The following is a 14623-nucleotide window of genomic DNA, read 5'->3' as shown; positions in this document are numbered from 1 at the left end:
GATTTTCAGTTTGGGGGCATAATCGAAACTCGAGTTCAAGAGAGCAAGGCAGGGGATATTGTGACGAGGGTGTTTCCAAATTGGTCATTCTTGGACAATTATGAACATCACCGTTTTGGAAGAATATGGGTAGTCTGGCAAGATTCAGTTCGTTTAACGCCGGTTCTGAAGACGGCGCAGATGATTACGGTTTTGGTAAAGTTACCAGGAGTGGAGGAGTTCTTATGTTCTTTTATTTATGGTTCTAACTTTCTTGAGGAAAGAAGACTTCTTTGGGCAGATTTGCGAAGTATATATAACTTGCCTATCTATCGAAAGTTGAAGTGGATGGTTCTGGGTGATTTCAATGAAATATTGTCAAGAGATGAGCATTCGGAAGCTCATTCGGGGGCGATTATTTCATCGGGCATGGATGAGTTTCAAACCCTGGTTCGCGATTGTTCCCTCAGTGACATGGGGTACCATGGTCTCCTATTCACCTGGTGTAATAAACGAGAAGAGGGATTGATATGCAAAAAGCTGGACAGGTTGTTGGTTAATGATGCCTGGCTTGATCAGTTTTCGAGTTCTTATTGTGTTTATGAAGCAGGAGGGAGTTCAGATCATCTCAGATGTCGGTTGTATATTGATGCATCAACTCTGCGACCTCGGAAGCCTTTTAAATTCTCTAATCTTGTTGCTACATCGCCTCTATTTAAGGATGCTTTGAAAGAATATTGGGACAATACTGTTCCACTTTTCCATTCAACATCGGCAATTTTTCGATTCTCTAAGAAGCTTAAATTTCTTTAGCCTATTGCGAGAAGAATTTCAAAGGAGTTACTTAGTGATATTTCCAAGAGGGTCAAAGAGGATTTTGAAGATCTTTGTTCAAAGCAGGAGCAGACTTTGATTGCTCCATCAGAATCTGCTCAGCGAGAGGAAGCTATAGCTTTTGAGCGATGGGAGCGAAACGCAGCGGTGGAAGAAAGATATCTCGCTCAAAAAGCAAAGCTGCACTGGTTGAATATTGGTGATCGAAATAATAAAGTTTTCCATCGGGCAGTCAAAACAAGGGCAGCTAGAAATGGGATCAGAGAGCTGGAGGTCGATGGTTTGGTGGTGACGGAGAGGAATGAGATCAAAGAAATTGCAGCAAATCATTTTTCTGCATTTCTTAACATTGTTCCGGATGATCTTGAAGCTGCTAGTGTGAACCAGATAAGAGAGCTTCTTGGGTTCCAATGCTCTGAAGAGGATTGTAGACAGTTGGTCTCAATGGTTTCGATGGAAGAAATTAAAAGTGTACTGTTTGCCATGCCTTTAAACAAGTCACCGGGTCCTGATGGATACACAGTCGAGTTTTTTAAAGAGAGCTGGTCAATCATTGGTTTAGATTTGGTAGTGAGCATTCAATCTTTCTTTATCAAAGGGTTTCTTCCAAAAGGGGTAAACTCCACCATCCTTTCACTCATCCCTAAGAAAGAGGGAGCAAAGCAGATGAAAGATTTTAGGCCGATCTCTTGCTGTAATGTGTTGTATAAGATCATATCTAAGATCTTAGCAAACCGACTCAAACAAATTTTGCCAAAATTTGTCGCCTCAAATCAATCTGCATTTGTTCCAGATCGACTTCTTATAGAAAACCTCCTGCTAGCTTCTGAGTTGGTTTCGGGTTATCACAAGAGCAATATATCTCCTAGATGTGCATTGAAGATTGATATTTCAAAGGCTTTTGATTCAGTTCAGTGGGATTTCTTACTTGGTACTTTGGAAGCTCTCAATCTTCCCCTTGAGTTCATTCATTGGATCCCGCTATGCATATCGACCGCCTCCTTCTCATTACAAGTTAATGGGGAGCTTTCCGGCTATTTCGGTAGTTCGCGGGGGTTGAGGCAGGGTTGCTCTTTGTCTCCGTATTTGTTCGTAATCTGTATGAACGTCCTCTCCAAGATGCTTGATAAAGCAGCTATTCAGAGACGATTCGGATTTCATCCAAAGTGTGCAAATACTAGTTTAACACACTTGTGTTTTGCAGATGATTTGATGATCTTTTCTGATGGGAAAATGAGATCTATTGAAGGTATTCTTGAGGTGTTTGATGAGTTTTCAAGGATATCAGGTTTGAAGATTAGTTTGGAAAAATCCACGATTTTTCTTGCGGGCGTTTCAGATACGGTTCGAAATACCATTGCTCAGAGGTTTGCTTTCGATTTTGGATCTTTGCCGGTGCGATATTTGGGATTGCCTCTGTTAACCAAGAAAATGCGCACCCTTGACTATGCACCTCTGATCGACAAAATCAAAGGTCGTATTAATTCCTGGACTGCCAGGGCGTTATCCTTTGCTGGAAGACTGCAACTTCTCTCTTCGGTGATTGCAAGTATCACGAACTTCTGGGTCTCAGCTTTTCAATTGCCGAATACTTGCGTCTCGGAGATCGATCGTATTTGCTCTGCTTTCCTTTGGTCAGGTCCGGATCTTAATCCTCGGAAGGCAAAAATTGCCTGGGTTGATGTTTGTAAGCCACGTTCTGAAGGAGGATTGGGTTTGAAAAGCATATCTGTTGCAAATGATGTGTGTGTTCTTAAGCTTGTTTGAGATTGCTCACTGCAAACTCGCTTTGGGTGAGTTGGTCTAGGGTGAATCTCATGAGACATTCTTCTCTTTGGACAACGCCTGAGCCGTCAAATAGCTCCACGGGTTCTTGGATGTGGAAGCATCTTCTAAAATCTCGTCATAAAGCTGCAACATTTCTCAAAGTTGAGCTTGGAAATGGTCGTTCCTCTCTTTTTTGGCATGATAATTGGTCTGATCTTGGGCCGTTGATCAATCTCACTGGCGCTCGCGGGATTTTGGATATGGGAATTCGAGCAGAGTCAACGGTGGAGGAGGTGGTTCTTTCGCATCGTCGTCGCAGGCATCGGATACAGCTCTTAAATACGATTGAAGATCATATTGAGTTTTTCAAAACTCGATACAGAGCATCTGCGACAGATTCCTTTCTCTGGAAAACAAAGGAATCTAAGTACTGCAACAAATTTGACTCAAAATCCACTCGAGAGCAGCTTCGAACCAAACATCCGCGGGTCTGTTGGTCTAAAGGAGTGTGGTTTTCTCATTGTTGCCCTCGCTATGGTTTTATGGCCTGGCTTGCTCTTTATGATCGGCTTACCACCAGGGACAGAATGCACCTCTGGGCTCCTTACGTCTATACGACATGTGTTCTTTGCCAAGACCCATATGAAACAAGAGCTCACCTGTTTTTTTCTTGTTCGTTCTCATCTCAGATTTGGGCGAATCTAGCTATGGGAATTCTGAGGCATGACTACTCCAATGAATGGTCTGCTCTAATTAATCTCATCTCCAACACTGGTGGTAATAAAATTCACAGCTTTATTCTGCGATACTTATTCCAAATGGCTATTCACGTCCTATGGAGAGAACGGAATGCTCGACGGCATGGCTCCACACCATCTTCTGCAACATCTCTGATTAATTTCATTGATAAGGGGATGAGAAACAGGTTTAGCAGAATGAGATCCCTTCAAGAAATCCTCAAAACTGAGAGAGAGAAGAACGCGAAGACCTTGATGCACCTATAATTTCAGCCGATGGTAACAACCAGGAGATGCAGCCGGTGGGCGCAATAACCACCCTGTTCAGCAAGCAAATCAATACTGAAGACAAGCTAGAAACCATCACATAGCTGATTTCGACGCACCTACACAGAATTTTCAAAATCGATCTGCAATTCAAGTACCATTCCCGAACAGGAATGAGTTTAATGTCAAGCCTCAAATCATCTCTTTGGTGAAACAAAACCAGTTCCATGGAGTTCCTTCCGAACATCAATTTAAAGTATAAGTTGTTCCCTTTTTCATTAGCAGATAAAGCTCACCGTTGGTTGAAATCTTTGCCTGCAGGATCGATCACTAATTGGGAAGAATGTAAAACCGCTTTTCTGAACCACTTCTATACTAAGTAAGATCAACTTTCTGAGAACCAAGATCTCATGTTTTCAGCAAGGACCAGCTGAACCTTTATATGAAACCTAGGAGCGTTTTAAAGAGTATGAACGTGAATGCCCTCACCATGGATTTCCTGGCTCAATCCTGCTGAGCACATTTTATAGAGGTTTGTAACCAAAATAAAAACCTTCACTTGATACAGCTAGCAATGGAGATTTTGGACAGAAGACGATAGCACAAGGAAGAGCCGTCATCAAAAATTTGGCTCAAGCCAATAGCAATAACTGTCCGAAATACGATCGATCGACGAAGCCGACTAGAACGGAAAACAAAGAGATAACCGAGTTGAAGAACATGACGAGCCAACTTTTAAAAAGCCACAAAAGCCAAACAATGGCGTAGAAGACGAAGGACCTTGTGATACCGATCACACTAATCCAACCTTTCAAGAAGAAAAAGTGAACTATGTAGGAGCACAAGCACCATATCCAAATCTCTTCAACAATGGCTTCAACAACAACTTCCGGAACGCAAATTACAATAATCTCTTACCGCAATCAAAATGTGGAGAATACTCAAGACCAGCATTACCCACGGCAGCAGAAACCCTTTCAAACCAAGTTCCAAGGTGGAAATTTCGGAGGGACTGGAGTTTTTCAGCCGCGAAAACCATACAACTATCAAGGTATGGGATTCAACAATCAATTTGGATAACAATCAATTTGGACAACAGCAGAAAGTCACAACAAACCAGCTAGCTTCGCAAACCGGAAGACTTGAACAGTCTATCCAACAGCTTGTTCTGACAAACGAGAAAGCAGCTAAAGACATGAATGTGAAAGTGGATTGCATGTACAATGACCTGAACGGGAAGTTTGAAGCTTTATCTTCTCACGTCAAAAAGCTAGACGTCAAAGTTTCCCAAACAGCTGATTCTATGAAGAGACAAAATGGAGCTCTTCCCGGGAGAGTTGAAGACAACCCCAAGATATTTTGCAATCCCATTACTACATGATAGATAAGACTTTTTTAGGTCTCAGGGCTATCAATCCCCTTTGTCGAAGTAGTACAAAGAGGTATCAATCCAGACAAGTCAACGAGACGCTAGACTATGATGTTTGTTAATTTAAGTCAAGACAAAAGGTGAAGGTTTTGAACTAAGCTAAGTAACAAACGACTAAGCATGAAAGGTAAAGCAAATGATTAGATCTAAACAGAGACAGGATGCAAATAATAACTAAACGATTCAGATGATGATAATATGTAATAAAGCAAGGGACTTTAGACGAGATACTTGACTCGGGTGCTTCCAAGTTCAACTAGTTGATTAATGAATCAAAACATCAAGCGGTTTCATTTAACTTTGAACTCAAGGTATGTTAATCTTCTCATGAAAGTATTAAGCATCTAAACTGATTCTCCTTCATACCAAAAATGTCTTTTGAGAAGCATCGAATCAATCAGCAATAAGAATCAGTTCAAAAATGTCATTTAAGAGAACAAACTATCACCCCCGCGATGAAAGACTCTTAAACCCTTAACCGAGTGGTTCAGACATTTCTACAAACACTTTTGATACGAGATATGTCTCAGATCTGAACCTCAAGTGATGTGCTTGGATCCAGCCTAGAGATCTCGTCGGTTAAGGAATGAAACATGCAAGACTAGACACCTAAACCCACTAATCTACCTTGAAAGCACCCTAATCTACTCATCTAAAGCTGCTTAAACGACTACTCACTAATCATAACGAGCTCATTAAGTCTTTTGCAAGACGTGTAGCTAGTCATGATGAGGAGTTTAATGATAGATGACAAAAGAAAATAAAGAAAGAACAAGATTTCTGATGCAAAAACGAGATATCGGATTAGATTGATCAAGTTTCACAAAAGAGGTAAGTTCTTAAAGCCAAAAACAGATAAGAGATCAGATGCCTAGGTTTTTAGTCTCGAAATGTATATATAGCAAAGGTAAAGTGTCACGGGTCAGCCCGGAACAAACCGGGTACTGAACCGCGTTCTTGGGCTGATGGGTGAGTGCCACGGTGTGTCGGAGAGTGAAGCCGAGGTTTTCATGTCGAGGGGCGCACGTGAGTCCAGATCCAAATGAAGATCTCGTGAAGAACACGTCAAGAACATGCATGAACCCTAGTCTTTGATCCATCTTCACGTGTGTGTTCTTGAGCAGCTTTGTTCTTGATTCTGGGCTTGTGACAATGGACCTCGGCATAAAATGCCGAGGCGCTTGGACGTCGAGGGGTTCGGGAGAACAGGGTCCGGCATGCACGCCGAGGTCGCTACACCGAGGTGCATGTTCAACACTTAGTCATTTCCAGCTCCATTCTACGTGTGCATGCCTTGATCCCAACGTGCCGAGGTATCAGTACGAGGCCTAGCTCAGGATACTTCCAAAATATGAGCCTTGACTTGGCCGATGTCGAGGTAATGATGCCGAGCCCTGAAGAAACACTTAGCGCGTATCGCAACATATTTGGGCCCGTATCGACCATGTCGCCTTCCGGAAGCAGCAACTTCCGACCCACGACTCCAAATGCTCTGAGACCAGTTCCATAGTCAAGGTGACTCAATAAACTCGAACTTTGGTGAAGAAACCGTCGGAGCTTGGGTAGTGGAAGTCTTCCTGGATTTCACATCTTTGAACCGCATCGAAATCACCGGAAAATAAGCTGTTTGGACCGATGTGAACTCCGGAGAATTTATCTTTCAAACCACTCGTCCGAATTGAGCGATCCCTACTGTTCTGAAAAGTTCTTTTACAGATCTCAAACTTTGATGAAGACCGGGCAAGCTGATTTGGTCCGGAAAGGCTCCGTCCGCCGTGACCTTTGTACTTCGCCGTTCAGTTCTCGGATGCGCGTAATGTTGGTGCATCTTCCGGAAGCTGTATCTTTCTCCCTACTGGTCCGAATTGGATGATTCCAACTGTTCTGGGATCTTTGTTTGATTATCTCCAATTTTGCTGAAGACCCCGCCAACTGATTCGGACCGGAAGGTTCCCCGGATTTCATATCTTTGAATTGCGCAGACAAGGACAGATTTTGGTCGAGAAAAGCTTCCCGCAGTAAGAAAAATGACCGAGGGCTGTGTACCGCGGTGAGCTTTTTGGTCGTAAAAATTCTTTCGCCTCGGCCAAAACTCAACCCGCGGTATTAACGCCTGATCTTCGACCCATGCTGACTTTGGTCGATCGGTACGGACTTTGGTCGGTGCTGAACGATCGGTAAGCTTTTTGGTCGAGGTTGGACGATCAGTAAGGATTTTGGCCGGTAATGAGCGATCGGTAAGGATTTTGACCGAGGTTTCTGTCCGTCCGGTACGCGATTTGGCCGAGAAATTCCTCCAAGCGGTTCTCACCATTTTTGACCGTTTTCTTCACCGTCTTCTTCTCTGCTCCTCTTCTTAAGCTCCAAATGACTCCCACAGCACCTGATAAAGGCCTCAAAACATGCAAAACTCTTTGGGACCTAATGCAAGCCCTAAATCCTATTTTCATGCCTAAAGACTCAATTTACATGGGAAAACACATGATGAGGACTCTAAAATGCACTCTAAATGATGTAAAATATAGACATATCACTACACTGCCCGAAGAAGGAGCCAAACCTGATGGAGAGGACAAGAAACCCCATTTTTTATACCTCTCTACAAGTATGTCAATGCAAGGCAACCACCATTCAAGGTATCTCAACGTTGCCCGCTTCAAGGGCTCACAAAAGCCGATGACCCGGGACGTTTTTCTTTCCAATGTATCATTTCAGGAATCAAGTTCACAGATTGTTTATGCGATTCCGGAGCCAATGTCAACATCATGTCGAAGACATTTGCCAAAAAATTGGGGATAAAAACCTTAAGGACATCGACAGTTAATGTTATCTTTAGAGATTTATCTAGTTGGGAACAAGATTGTTCTAGCAGATTTCCATGTTCTGGAAATGGATCAAGACAAAGAGAGACCACTTATATTTGGACGACCGTTTCTAGCTACAGTAGGAGTAGTAATCGATCATGCAAGTAGGCATGCTGTCATTCTGAACATGGACCGCAAGAAGTTTTATCCCACTGTCCCAGACGATGTCCAAAGCAAAGGAAACCAGCCAAAGGAGAAAGACAAGGAGAAGTCGAGATCTTTTGCGAAAATCAAGATCATCATTCCACCAGATTCAATAGAGTCTAGTGAGGAACAGATCCAAAAACTGATCGAGAACAGGAAAAGGGTTTTAAACAACGTTAAAGTCCAGAAGAAGAGTAAAGGAAAGAAGGCAGTGCCACAAGAAGAAGAAGCCAAACCTCCAGCGCCCGGAGACGATAAAGGTACATCAAGTGGATTGCCACTTCATCCAACCTGATCTTTTAAGCCTGAGTCGAGCTCAACGACTTAAAACAAAACTGCTTAATGGGAGGCAACCCATTTATGTACACTTTCTTTTTGTTTTCTTTTCCTTTTTGCAAATTATGTTTTCTCTTTCTTTTTAGTTTCAGGTACCCTTATAAAACATAAAAAAACACAAAAAAATCAGAAAAATAGAAAAACCCAAAAAGAAGGATAGGTTTTTAGCTGTTCGGCCCGGTAAAAACCTGAAAGATGGACAACGGCCGCAAGAAAATGGGCCGCGGTCGCGACTAACCGACCCACAGCCAACACACCATCGACCGCGACACCGTGAATGTGAGCGCGGCCGGGCCTTTGTTTACCGCAGTCACGCGTCACCTGACCACAGCCGTTGGTCATTGAGACGTGACCTCCGATTCCCGTTACTTTTCAGAGGTTCTCGGTGATTCTCGAAAATTCCCAAAACATTCTCAGGAAAGCTCATCCCGATTTTTCGTAATTTTTAATTCCTGATTACGTATCAGACAACTAAGGTAAGTTTCCGTAAGCTTTTGAATTTCCGAAAATTTCCCGTTTTTGTTACAAAACGCCTTTTAAAGAAAGAAAACGAACTTTTTGGATCAAAACCTCCTTTTTCTCTTCTCTTCCAAAATACTTGGAGATATAGGAGATAGAACATCTTTTTCAATTCTTAAGCTTTTTAAGAAATTTTTGGACCAAACCTCACTCTTTTTCAAAGCTGATTTCAAATCTATCATCAACTCTCTTTTTCCAGAAAGGTATGAAGTTCAAAATCGCTATTTTTAATTGATTTTGGAATTTAGGATTTTATTAAAAAGCTCATATCTAGGTTTATTAATGGTAGAGGTAGCTTAAGAACAATAGATTAGCCTTCTAGGATGTTTGGAAATCGATATTTTAACACCTGGTTTAAGAGGAGTTGAGAATTTTGAAATCTGGATTCTTCATGCTTTGGAAAAATCGAATTTGGAATACTAAAGTTAATGAATTTGATCAAATCCTGTGTGATTAGTGATTACTATTAAGTAACCTATAGATTTGTCATGGAAATTGCTCAATCAAATCAATTTTTAGAAAATTTTTGTGTCAAGAACATCAGAAATCTGAATCTGGTCATGAACTACTCGATTTTTCGAATTGATACCAACTATGCTTGCTTGTTTAATATGTTAAACTCAGCATCCATATTCATTCTTTTTCTTGATACTCTTATTAGTATCTCTTATCGTTAATATGTTAAACTCAGTATCCATATTCATTCTTTTTCTGAGAATTACCTTGTCTTGTAGGGAAATGGAACGAAACGAGTCTCGGAGAAGCCGTCGCACTGGTGACAGCTCTGAGGCAATACCGATGATAGTACTCTTGGAGAGTGCATGCTTAGCCAAGCTAGACCGAGAACAAGAGGTCGAGTGATGAGACTGCTCCAACACTAAAGAGAAGCCCATGCGATTCCCGAGCCACCAAAGATCAGATACATTGGGAAGGAGATTAACCCAAGAGTCAATTATGTAAGGCGTTTCAAGAAGCTGAACATCAAACCAACGCCCTACATCGGTAATCATACACTCGAGATGCTTGGGATTAGAGAAGATGTCATCTGGTACATCGATGAACTTAGGCTGAGACCTTACATGGAGCTGAATCTCCCAACTTATGCCGAACTAGTTCGCGAATTCTTAGCAACCGTCACCCTTCACCACACGAAGAGGAGGAGCCCCAGAGCATCTGAGGGTGTTTTATCATTCTCTCTTACCGTTTCTGAGCTTTGTTAAGCTCTTAAGCTTCCATACACTGATGGCATTCACCTTGAAGAAGAACCTGATTTTGACTTATGGAGAGAGATGGGTCATGGCGTCTATGATAGCGGGAGATCAAAGTCAGCCCTTCTTAGTCATCCTGCAGTGAGAGTTGTGCACAAACTCTTAGCACATACGATTTTCTCTAGAGCCAACACGGGGTGTGTTCTGAAAACCGAGCTCATTACACTTCAGACACCATTTATGGACAACCCTCGACTGGCCTGCTTTGCCTAGATCATAGCACAGAACATGGTGAAGGTGAAGCATGATTTACATGGATGTGAGGACGCTACTACTGCTTATGGGAGCGCCATTACAGCCATACTACAGGCTGTAGGATTCGATTTCTCATCTGATGATCCACTTCCCGATGTCTGGTATGACCTACTCTATTTCTCTCGCGATCACACTATCTCTCGTGCCATTTTTGATCCAGATAGGTTTGGTTACAAGTATTGCAGTGGCATCGAGGAGCACCGAGTTTGCTTACCTTCAAAATCAGTCTCCACTGACTGCACACAGTCTGACCTGGAACGCAGAGTTGAGAGACATGGACGATGTTTTTGAGTGCGTCGTCACCTTCCTGCAGGAACAGCACCAATTCAAGGTAGACACATCAGAGAAAGAGTGACTGATCAGCACTTCATCGTCATTTCACAACCATCACGGTTCTATCATCATTTGTTTTTTGTTTTCTATTATTTTATCTTTTTAGACTATATCGCTTTTATTCACCATCTTCTCACCAACCTTTTCACACTGGGGACAGTGTGATCTAAGTCTGGGGGAGGATGTCTATCCGTACTAATCATTTTCTTGCTTTTTTTTAAATTTCAAGTACTTTTTTAATTTTAATATGTAACCTATGCGACCTATAGTATTTTTCAGGAATCTTTGACACAAAACTATGATGATTTAGACCTGCACGCTTCTACACTACACATGATAGCTCATTTGCGGTTAGCACTAGACTAGGCAGTAGCTAAAGTACTTGCACTACGAATTCCCGCCAGAGGATTTCTATTCATGAAGATTCTTTCTGACAGGATACACTAGCTCATTTTATTTGACCTTAATATTGATATATAATTTTCTCATCATTGATTATAGGCATGCACCGACATATACATCTAGGACATCTTTTCCCTCATTTTTACCACTCTTTGTTGTCCTAGATAGCCAGTTCATCTTTATCTTGTACCATACCCTAAACCCAAACCCCTTGTGTTCAAACCTCATGCATTCTCTTTTAGTTTATATCAGCAGATATGTGCAAAAACGTCGGAGAAAAGAGGAACAACGCAGTTTTCAGTCACTTAAGAGAAATACTGAATGGAATTGGAAAGGAACAGTATCAGAAACCTTCTCAAGCTTAATATTGCCTCAGATAACTCATTCTTATTGGTAATTTTGTGCTCTCTATGACTCTATATCTAAAGGTGTTTCCTCTTTAAAAAAAAAAAGAGAGAGAGAGAATGAAAGGAAAGGAAACAAAAAGCCTAATGAGTCTTAGATTGTCGAAATTATTAGGAGTAAAGGCAACCAATATTCATCAAAGGAGCTATGGTTTTGAAAGATAAACAAAAATTTAAGTCTGGGGGAGTTAGGAGAGAACTTGAGGAAGAAGACCAGATTTATGGCAAGAAGAAAGTGACTAGAAACTGTGGTTATCAACAGTTTCACTCTCTCTTGTGGTTTTGCATAATATCTTGCATCCTCAAGAACTTCAGGTAACCCATAAACACTTTAAGCCTTACCCCTAAAATGACCCTTTTTGATACCTAGCCTAGATCACCTGCTTATAGTTTCTTTGATGAGAACCACCAAAATTTTAAATGAATGTTGAGAGCTAGTTGACTGGAAGTTAAATCTAAGTGCAATAGATTTCTGCATGACGGATTAACGGACCAGTTATTGATGGGTTTGCGGGCCTAGATTTTGTTTTTAACAAGCCTGTTCGTCCTTAAAAAGTTTTAAATTCTAGTGTCTGCAAGTGCACAGATGTACGTTGTAGGACTTAGGGTGTCGATCCACAGGGAGGATGTTTAATCTGCAAGAAACAACAAACTGGGAAAGTAAGCAAAGTAATAAACTCATCAGATTTTATATTTTTGGTTAAGAATCTTAAACTAAACCTAATCTAATATTCACAAGGAATAAGATGCAATGCATATGAATTGTTAAAAGAATATCTCAAGCATATCGACTCAAACTATAGACTCTAAACTCATAGGTGGCGATTTAGACTTCTCCGGTTTACTCTAATCGATGTTTGGTGGCATTTCTAATTAGCTTTCGGGCGATTTATCTTCATCTGTTTCTGGGATTTGCATGGAACTAGAATAGACATGTGTCTGATTAACCAACTCTCACCATCTTAATCAACTAATAACTCATATCTGACAATTAACTCTCGCTCTCATGCCAGAAATAAGATCATGCATTAAACATTGAATTCGTCTGCTCACATCTTCTCTAAAGGTAGCTCTCGAATCCTCTAGCGACTATGTTCTTCTGAAGCTAGGTATGTATGATCTGATACAACACTCTCCTGGCTCTGATCGATCCTAGGCTCAGAGAATAGGTCATGAATCTATTCTCATGCAATATGAACAACTTAGAACAGATGAGATCCAGAATATGGTTTAGAAACTTAGAAATCATATTCGATATGTGTACCTATCGAAAACTCTTCAAACAATTTGACTCTCTGGGACAAATCTACAAGATGCAAGGAATGATAAAAGACATGAAAGAATGCAAAAGATGAAATTGAAAAGTTAATTAGATAGAAAGGAGAAAGAACAATGGATCAGGGAAGGATTCCCATCTCTATAGCCTAACCCTAGAAAAACAAAGTTTGGTGGCTCAAAATCTTATTACGGGAGAACACACCCGTTTAGGACTGCTAAGAAATGTATTTATAGGTCTTAAGGTCTTCCAAGTCTCATTTAGGGCTTCTTTGAAGAGGAATGGCGAAGTGGACTTTAATGTTGGGCCTTGTGGCTCGTCATTAGGTCCACCAGGGGTGAGAGTCTTCCGGGACCGGTGAATTTGGTCAACTTGTTCTCCATGTATTGTTTGATTACACCGTTGGATCTATGGAAAGCTGATTATCTCCTCTTCATTGTCTCCAAATTTGAGCTGGATCAGACGGTGATAAAGTATTCTTTTAAGGCTGAACTTCTGACGGGTCTGACTCTGAGCTGAAAAAGTGGGTTTCTTCCATTTTGCCATCATTTTCCCTAAGTTTCCTGAAAAGAGCTTTGAAACTACAAATACATGAAAATCGTAATAAAAGTTCCTAAAACTGATTAAAACCCTTTAAAAAGCATTTGAAATCAATGGTGAAAATATGTACAAATACGGTGTTATCATCACGTCCAGACTTAGACTTTGTTTGTCCTCAAACAAAACAAGATCAAATCTGGAAAAATATCATTCAACAGAAATAAGAGGGAACTCAAAAATATTAGCAACCATACTTCTAGACCTTTATTATGGACAATGCATCAATCAGATCGAGTCCAGAAAAATTCTCACCAATATACAAACATAACTAGTCCGTTAATCCGTCATGCGAAAATCCACACACTTAGAACTAACTTCCAGTCAACTAGCTCTTAAACTTCATTAAAGGTTTCAGTGGTTCTCATCAAAAGGATATTAAACAAGGCATTCAAGGTTAGGTATCAAAATGCTTCTAGTGGTAAGATTTGATGTGTTTAGGGTTACCTTTTTCTGGAGAGATATGACATTATGCAAAACAGCAAGAGAGGATGAAACTGTCAATGCCCACAGTTTTCAGTCACATTTTCCTTGCTTCAAAATTTCTGATCTCCTTTCTTCAGGTTCTCCTTATAACTCCCCTAGACTTGGATTTTTGTCTAGGTTGTGAATCCATAACTCCTTACTGAATACCTATTGCCTTGGCTCAAATGATTTTGGCTTCTAAGACTCTTTAGGCTTTTAGTTTCCTTTCCTTTCTTTTTTTTTTCTTTTTTTTCGGAAATGGGAAACCGCCTTTTGACTTAGAGTCTAAGGGAGCACAAAAATTACCTTTAAGAATGAGCTTTTCGAGACATCATGAGGCTTGCTGAGGTTACATGGTACACTTCCTCCCCGGTTTCATTCAGTCCTTCTCTTAAGTGACTGAAAACTATGTTGTTCCTCCCTCTCCGGCGTTTTTGCACATATTTGTCGATATAAACTTAAGGGAGAATGCATGAGGTTTGAACATAAAAGTTTTGGCTAAGGGTGAGGTACCAGCTAAAGATGAACTGGCCATCTAGGACAACAAAGAATGGTAACAATAAGGTAAAGATGTCCTAGATGTATATGATGCCTTATTAAAACCATTGATGAGATAATTAGATGTCAAGATTAAGTCCAAGTAAAATGAGCTAGTATATTCTGTCAGAAAAGATCTCCATGAATAGATGTCCTCTGGTGAGATTTCGTAGTGTAGGTACTCTAGCTACTGCCTAGTCTAGTACTAAA

The 14623-nt window shown here is 40.9% G+C and overlaps 1 non-coding gene across 1 annotated transcript; it reads right to left on the bottom strand.

Annotated features, from left to right (window-relative positions):
• Nucleotides 1–3974: 3974 nt before the first annotated feature.
• Nucleotides 3975–4081, bottom strand: LOC112082521. The gene has a single exon (XR_002897195.1). It is a non-coding gene; the product is annotated as a small nucleolar RNA R71 (small nucleolar RNA).
• Between the last annotated feature and the right edge of the window lie 10542 nt (nt 4082–14623).

The sequence above is a fragment of the Eutrema salsugineum genome, unplaced genomic scaffold, assembly GCF_000478725.1.
Source record: "Eutrema salsugineum unplaced genomic scaffold, Eutsalg1_0 scaffold_1, whole genome shotgun sequence".
Taxonomy (NCBI): Eukaryota; Viridiplantae; Streptophyta; class Magnoliopsida; order Brassicales; family Brassicaceae; genus Eutrema; species Eutrema salsugineum.
The sequence above is the reverse complement of the archived record's forward strand: the minus strand, read 5'-3'. Positions and strand labels throughout refer to the sequence as shown.